Genomic DNA, 8,520 nt, shown 5'->3' with positions numbered 1-8,520 from the left:
CTCAGTTTGACCATTTGATTGAGGATGATAATAAAGGGACAAAGAGATGGTGATTCCTAATCTTTGACATAAAGCTCTCCAAAACTGAGCGGTAAATTGGGTACCTCTGTCTGAGACTATATTTTCAGGTAGACCAGGGATTATGACAATATCTTGAATAAATAATTCTGAAAGTTCTCTTGCCATGGGTAACTTAGTCAAAGGGACAAAGTGAGGACATGTTAGTAAACTGATCTATGATAACCCAGATTACAGTTTGTCCTTTAGACTCTGATAGATCTACAATAAAGTCCATAGAAATATGGGTACAAGGTTGGTGTGGAGGAGGTAGCGGTTGCAAGAGACCTGCTAGTGCTAGTTGATAGGGTTTATTCATAGCACAATTATGGCAAGCCGTGACATAATCTAAAAAATATTAATTAATCTTTTGGACACCAGCCTGAGCACTTAATTCCTTAAGAGTATTTTGTATTCCCGGATGACCAAAAAGTGGTGAATCATGTGCCCAATTAAGAATTTTCCTTCGCAAAGATGGAAGTACATAGAAATTTTCCCTTTGAAACCTGAACTGTTCATGGGTCTTCCAAGCATAGTGGTTGTGAGAGAACAAATTAATTTCTCAGGAGGAATGATATTTTCAGGTGAAATATCTGTGTATTCTTCTATAATAAATTGCTTAAAGAGAGCATCTGCCTTTTTGTTCTTTGTTCCAGGAATGTAAGAAAGTTTAAAATTGTGGTCTGTAAGTATTAGAAATGGTTTAGTAGTCCCCTCCAACTAATGCCTCAAAGAGCCATCATAATTGCTAACAATTCTTTGTTACCTACATCATGATTGTTTTCAGCCGAAAATAATTTTTCCTCTAAGACAGAACTGCCACTGCCCCTACATCAGATATATTCATTTCAAGTATATATTGTAAACTAGGGTTAGGATGATGTAGTATGGGTGCCGATGTAAAAGCCAGTTTTAGCTTTTGAAATACTTTTCTGCATCTAAATTCCAGGATTTAATTGATGAGCCTTTCGTAGTAAGAGCCACCAAGGGTGCGACAATAGTTGTATATCCTTTGATGAGCTTTTGGTACTAGTTGACGAACCCCAGACAACTTTGTAAGGCTTTAGCTCTGGACGGGGCCACTGTAAAACAGAAGTTAACTTTTTTGTGTCGCTCTCAAAACCTAATGGTGTAATAATGTAGCCCAAGAATGGTATCTTCTCCTGATGGAAAATACATTTTTCTAATTTAGCATAGAGATGGTTCTGTCAAAGTAACTGAAGTACAGATTGCACATGTCCAACGTGTTCTTCACAGTACTTGGAGTAGATGAAAATATCATCCATGTAGTCAATTACAAACTTGTTCAAATGATCTTTGAAGATATTATTGACTAGGGGCTGAAATGCTGCTGGAGCATTGCATAATCCAAATGGCATCACTAAATATGCATAATGTCCGTGGCGGGTGCTGAATTCTGTTTTCCACTCGTGACCTTCTTTAATATAGAATAAATTGGAGGCTCTCCTCAGATCAAGTTTTTTGAAGATGACTGCTCTCTGTAAAGCTGCAAATAATTAAAGAATTAGAAGAATTGGAAAGCAATCTTTAATAGTAATTTGGTTAATTCCTCTCTAATCAATAGAGGATCATAGTCTGCCATTTTTCTTTTCTACAAAAAAGAAGCCTGCCCCTACAGTAGAGGAAGAAGGTCTGCTGAATCCTCTTTTGATGTTTTCCTGGATATATTCTTTGAATGCCTTAGACTCAGGTTGTGAGAAAGGATACATCTTGCCTCATGGAATGGGAGCTCTCGGGAAGTTCTATACTGCAGTCCTAAGGTCTGTGGGGTGGTAACACTTCAGCTTTTCTTTTGTAGAAAATATTGACAATGTCAGAGTATTCTATAGGTATATCCAGATCTGTAGAAAGAGATAAAATTGTTACTTTTTGAAAATCATAGGCTGCTTAACCCCTTAGTGACCAGACCAGTTTTCAATTTTCTTACCGTTATGGACCAGGACTGTTTTTACATTTCTGCGATGTTTGTGTTTAGCTGTAATTTTTCTCTTACTCATTTACTGTACCCACACATATTATATACAGTTTATCTCGCTAATAAATGAACTTTCTAAAGATACCATTATTTTCATCATATCATATAATTTACTATAAAAAATATAAATTATGATGAAAACATGGAAAAAAACACAATTTGTCTAACTTTGACCCCCAAAATTTGTTACGTATCTACAACGACCAATTAACACCCATGCTAAATAGTTTCTAAATTTTGTCCTGAGTTTAGAAATACCCAATGTTTACATGTTTGCTTTTCTTGCAAGTTATAGGGCAATAAATACAATTAGCACTTTGTAACATGATATCTGTCAGGAATCCCTGAATATCCCTTGACATGTATATATATATTTTTAGTAGACAACCCAAAATATTGATCTAGGGCCAATTTGGTATAATTTTTGCCACCATTTCACCGACAAATGCGATCAAATAAAAAAAATCATTAACTTTTTCACAAACTTTAGGTTTCTCAATGAAATTATTTACAAACAGCTTGTGCAATCATGGCACAAATGGTTGTAAATGCTTCTCTGGGATCCCTTTTGTTCAGACATATATGGCTTTGGCATTGCATTTTGGTAATTAGAAGGCCGCTAAATGCCCCTGTGCACCAGACTTGTATGATGCCCAGCAGTGAAGGGGTTAATTAGGTAGCTTGTAGGGTTAATTTTAGCTTTAGTTTAGAGATCAGTCTCCCACCTGACACATCCCACCCCCTGATCCTTCTCTGACCACTCACAAGTGTCACCCCCATCTTAAGTACCGGCAGAAAGTCTACCAGTATAAAAATAAAAGTTTTTTTTAAATGTATTATATATTTTCTGCAGTGTAGGATCCCCCTTACCACCCAACCACCTTGAGCCCCCACAAAGAGCTCTTCAAAAACCACCCCCTCTAACTATTAGCCGCCATGTTAGGTACTGGCAGCTGTCTCAATATCGAGGCATCGCTGCAATACCCTGAAAGCGGTTGGAAGCGATCCCAATAACTTCCAGCACTTGAAACCCCAGAGAACGTGCCAGACACGTCCTTGGTTATTAATGACCATTTTTTGTAGGACGTGTCTGGCACGTCCTCAGTTGTTAAGGGGTTAATACACCGACCAGTACAGTCTTCACCCCTGGAAGTAAGTTCATTCTGGTACCAGGAAAAAGTTAGATCGTGGATTTCAAACCAGGGCAGTCCAAAGATTATTTGTAACTGAGGAGGTGGGGTCAGGTTAAAATTTAGAGATTCCGTGGGAAGAACTCCAGTCTGGCAGAGGAGGGGACAATCTGATGATCAAATAGACCAGTGCTAAAAGGCTGACCACTGACTGTTGTTACTAAAAGGGGTTGCTGTTTCTTATCAGTAGTAATGGAAAGATTTGTGGCTAGAGTTATGTCCATGAAAATACCCGCAACCCCAGAATCATTGATAGCTAACAAATTTTAAGACTTTTCCAGAATGGTAAGTGTTATAGACACACAGAGCTTAGACTTATTGCAGGCAAATCTGGGCTGTAGGCTTAATCTTGTACTTCCTACCAATATTAAGCCCTCTCTGGTTGGACAGGATCACAGGAGATGTCCTTTCAGACAACAATAGAGGCATAGACCTAGAAAGTGCTGTTTTTCAACTTCATGAAAGTCAAGTTGCACCTACTTCCATTGGTTCCTTTGTAGATTTTACTAATTCTGTTGAAGGAGAGGAAGAGCAGGGAGCAGGCAGGTAAATTGTTCTAGTAAATTTTCATGCTCTTTCTCTCTAAAACTGTCTTTCTAGGAAACGGGTATCTAACTGGATTCATAGCACAATAAAGCCTTCTAGAGATTCAGGAATTTCATGATAGATTAGTTAATCTTTAATCCTTTTGCACAATCCTTAACAAAAGACAGCTTTCAAGGCACTAGTATTCCAATCAGTTTAAAAAATGAACAGAATAGGAGCGCCAAGGGCTGAAGTTACTATCAGGACTAAAGGGACTGTACAACACAATGAAATTGCTAAGGGCCACTGAACTAAGTGTGATAGTAGTGGCCTATCAAATGAAAATGAAAATAAAAATATATATATAGTACCAATATATAAATAATAACCAATAAATGATCATTACAAATATAAAGTGGATATTAAAAACATGCATTTATTACAATCATATGATTATGCCAGGCGTGGCGGATAAGAAATGAGAATGCGTGAATGCGAGAATTTACAAGAATGTGCTGAACCTATAAGTGCTGACCCTATAAGTGCATAGGAGAACCTAAAAATGCAGATAATATATTACATCTATACAAAAACACATAAGTAAATAAGTGAGAACATACAATGCTAATAATAAATTAGAACAGTAGTTGGTGCCCAAGTGAATGTGAGCCCCTCCTGGGGTAAAAAATGAGAAAAAATGAAAAATGAAATATATTAGTACACGTGTACAAAAAATGCGAGTCTCTATTGCTCAAATGAACAAAGTACCTTAAAAAATGTACAATGGGAATAAAAAAAACCCTGATGGTGTCCCAAGAGTGTCCTAGAATTGTCCTGAGAATAATATCCTTGGAGATAATATCCTTGGAGATAATATCTTTAAAAAATTAGTATCCTTAAAAAATATGATAATAATGATCTTGATGGAAATCTTGATGGTGCTACAACCACTGTTGAAATGTGAAACAAGTATGAAACAGTGTTGAAGTGGTCGCCAGTGGTTCAAGGACTGGATATATTCAACCTGTTAAAAAAGAAATAAAAACAAATGCGAAAAACATCTAACAAGTGAGTACTAAGGTAAATTAACTCACCAGGGAAGAATACAAGCCTCCTTATGTATTAAATTGATGCGTTTCAGCCCATGAAGGGCCTTTCTCAAGACATAAGGAGGTGTATAAAAATCAAGCAATATAAATATTCAGCCCACCAATCATAATCAGATAAGCAGGGGGAGGATTGGCGCCAAACTGTTACCATTAGAACGTGTACCGCGTGTATTGACGTTACTGTAATTTCCAGTTCCGGTTTATAGACTTCTGGTTTAGCGTCAAATACCCATTTCCGGTATACATGTTTCCGGTTTAGCGCTATCATACTACTTCCGGTTACGGAAATGTCAGGAGTTCCATGTTAAATAAGGGCAAATGGTGCCCATATGTTAATGGTTATCATTAAGGTTATTGGGAAACATTTAAATGTATGGACTTAATTACGGACCAAAGAGTCCTGTGTTTGAGATAGCATTACACTAAAAAAATTCTTGACCATAATAGAGTGTATCTCAAAGTAAAGAGTTGTGGACCTTACTTGAGATGAGCGTGCCAGTATAAAAGGTAGTAATAAAAAATATTTTACGAAAATATTAATAATATGAAAAAAATATTGAAAATATTATTCCTTAGAATATATATTAAAAGTTACTAAAACTATGGATTTATAACTATGGATTAATAATGGTCCCTAATGTAAGGGACCGAATCAAAAAAGTTATACTACCAAATTAAGAAAGTATATATTACCAAATTAAAAAATAACGACGTATTAGAAAATATATAAAAACAGTTAATAATAAGAGGCCTGTATTCTTCCCAAATACTCTAGTACAAATTGAAAAATAATAGTAATAATAATGAGAATGCAAGTTCTAAATGATACCAATGATTGCTTAAAAAATGTATATAGCATAATCTATAACATTATTTAATTACAGATCAGACTAATCACAGATGACATTATTGTTAAATGTTCTATAGCATACTCGGTATCCTAATTTACATGTCTGTCTCGTTAATGAGTGAGACAAAAATCATTAATTAATATGATTAAATGAAAGGTAAAATAGAATAAAATAAAATAGAATAGTAAAATAGTGTGGACTGTCCATATTGGGAGTGCCACTAACTGAACTCAAAAATAGATCTCATTACTGTCTATAGAAATGGTATATTGATAGGCACCTATCTCAAAATCACCAAAAATATCCAAAAATATATATATATATATATATATATATATATATATATATATATACAAGACTTACAAAGATTAGCCAAGAGTCTGCTACTGTAATAGACAAAATATTGGTACTAAATTATATCTCTATATTAGAATAAGGGCTTAAACATACAATACAAGCTAGTATGAACATACATATAAGTAGTAAGTTTTAGGCTTATGTGGCTAGAGGGTATTCATTAGACTCACCCTAATAATATGTTATACCAAATATGATATATGTAATGTTACAGATTTGGACCCTTAAAGTTCTATATTAGGGTCAGATAACCACATATTAAGAGAGAGATAAAGTGACTAACATAGGTAAGGGCAGTAACATGTGTAGTGGGAATTTCATTTATTTTAGAAAAGATGTACTACTTCAAAATTGGCGTTAAGACCTTTAGGGTAAATGCAATCAAGATTAAAGATCCATTTCGATTCTATCCTGAGCATTTTTTGTTCGATGTCACCCTCTCTCCAGTCTTTCGTTACCTTACAGATACCCATATATTTCAGAGTAGTATCTGTGCCTTGATGTTTGTCTTTGACGTGTTGGTAGATTGGTAAATCAATTTTCCCCCATTTACTCTAGAGGAGGTGTTCCCTAATTCTGTCTTTCAAATGACGTGTTGTTTGTCCTACATATTGTAGTCCACAATCGCATTCTATAAGGTAGATGACAAACTTATCAGTACATCAGATGGTGTCTTTAACTTTGAATATCTCTTGATTGGTATTGGATTGGAAGGTGTCGTTTTTTTTACCATGAGTACAGGCTTTACACAAATGACAAGGAAAGAAACCCCTAAAATTATTACCCATTATATCTTGGTCAATCTGACCTTTTTAGTTGGTATACTTGGGGCAATAATCATTTTTAGATTCTTGGCTTTACGGTATATAAATTGAGGTTGATTAGTCAGATGTTCCCCTATCACATCATCATCTTTTACTAGATGCCAATGTCTTTTGATAATATTTTCTATAGTACCCCTTTTCTCATTGTATTGAGTAATAAAGGGTATGTCTAGTTCACTTTTCTGTATTGGGGTTTTCTTGGTTTTATAACATAACAAGGACTTTCTATCCATCCCACTGACTTCTTTAATAGTCTTATTGATTAGTTCTTCTTTATACCCTCTAGGAATCTATCCTTGAAGTTAAGGGATTGTGTGATCCAAGTGCTATCGTTCGAGCAATTCTTTCTGACTCACATGAGTTGCCCTTTGGGGATGTTCATGATCCATCTATTCAAGTGACAGCTGGTGTGGTGGATATAATTATTACAGTCAACCATCTTTGAAGTATGTCGCTGTCTCAAAAATTCTGTCTCTCACTTGTATGTTGAGATCTAAAAAGTTGATATGGTCCTTGCTTATTGAATATGTGAACTTCAAATTAGCCTGATTTTGATTCATAACCTCTAGAGTGTGGGTAAGATCCTCTAGACTTCCCCTCCAGATCATTAATATATCATCAATGTATCTTTTGTATAGGACCAGGTCCGCGCCAGCCGGGCAGGAATCCCAAAAAATGGATTCCCATTTGCCCATGTATAGATTAGCATAGCTAGGCACGAACCTGGTCCCCTTGGCTGTGCCACAAAGTGGCCTATAGAATTTGCCTTCATTGTTGAAATAATTATGGTTTAAAATATATTCTATGCCATTCAAGATAAAATCTTTCTGTTCTTGAGGCATATCTAGATCTTTATCTAGATAGTGCTTCACTGAGTTCAGACCATCCTTGTGGGGGATACATGTGTAGAGTGACGTCACGTCACAGGTTACCCATGTATAGTTTTATTCCCATTCAATGTTGTTTAGAATTTTAAGAACTTCAGTGGAGTCCCGTAAATAAGAAGGTAAATTTCTAGCAAATTTCTGTAATTGTTTGTCAATGTATTCGGACAAATTACTAGACAGGGATCCGATGCCAGATATTATAGGTCTGCCGGGTGAGTTTATTAAGGTTTTATGGATCTTCGGCAAGTAATAGAAAACCTGTATCTTGGGGTGTTTGTTGGATAAATAGCTAAACTCCTTACTGTTTATAATAATAACATACATTGTTTGACATCTTGCAGACAGGATCATCTTTTTCAATAAAAGGAGATACCAAAGCAAGGGCTTTTCCTTGGAAAAGGGAAAGAATAAATGTGAGTTGAGCAGTTTGGGAGGCAAAGGAGTCATTCTTAAAGTGTAGCCAACATTGATTTAGAAAACCCTGGTACTCCTCAGGGGTTCCATCATACTTATCAGGTACTGGCATGCGTGTGCCAGAGGTTCTTCCTGTGGGAAATGAGCCATAACAACAAGAGTAGACGTAAGTTTACCAGGTTGAGCCATTTACATAAATACCTAGAACCTTTCTGCGAGTTGTTCTATTGTTGTGTCTAATGTCTGTAATTGTGCAGCATGTGCTCCCAAAGGTTGTTCTTGATACGTGATAGCTTTTGCCACTTCTGCA

Source organism: Bombina bombina, chromosome 3 (assembly GCF_027579735.1).
Source record: "Bombina bombina isolate aBomBom1 chromosome 3, aBomBom1.pri, whole genome shotgun sequence".
Classification (NCBI taxonomy): Eukaryota; Metazoa; Chordata; class Amphibia; order Anura; family Bombinatoridae; genus Bombina; species Bombina bombina.
The sequence above is the reverse complement of the archived record's forward strand: the minus strand, read 5'-3'. Positions refer to the sequence as shown.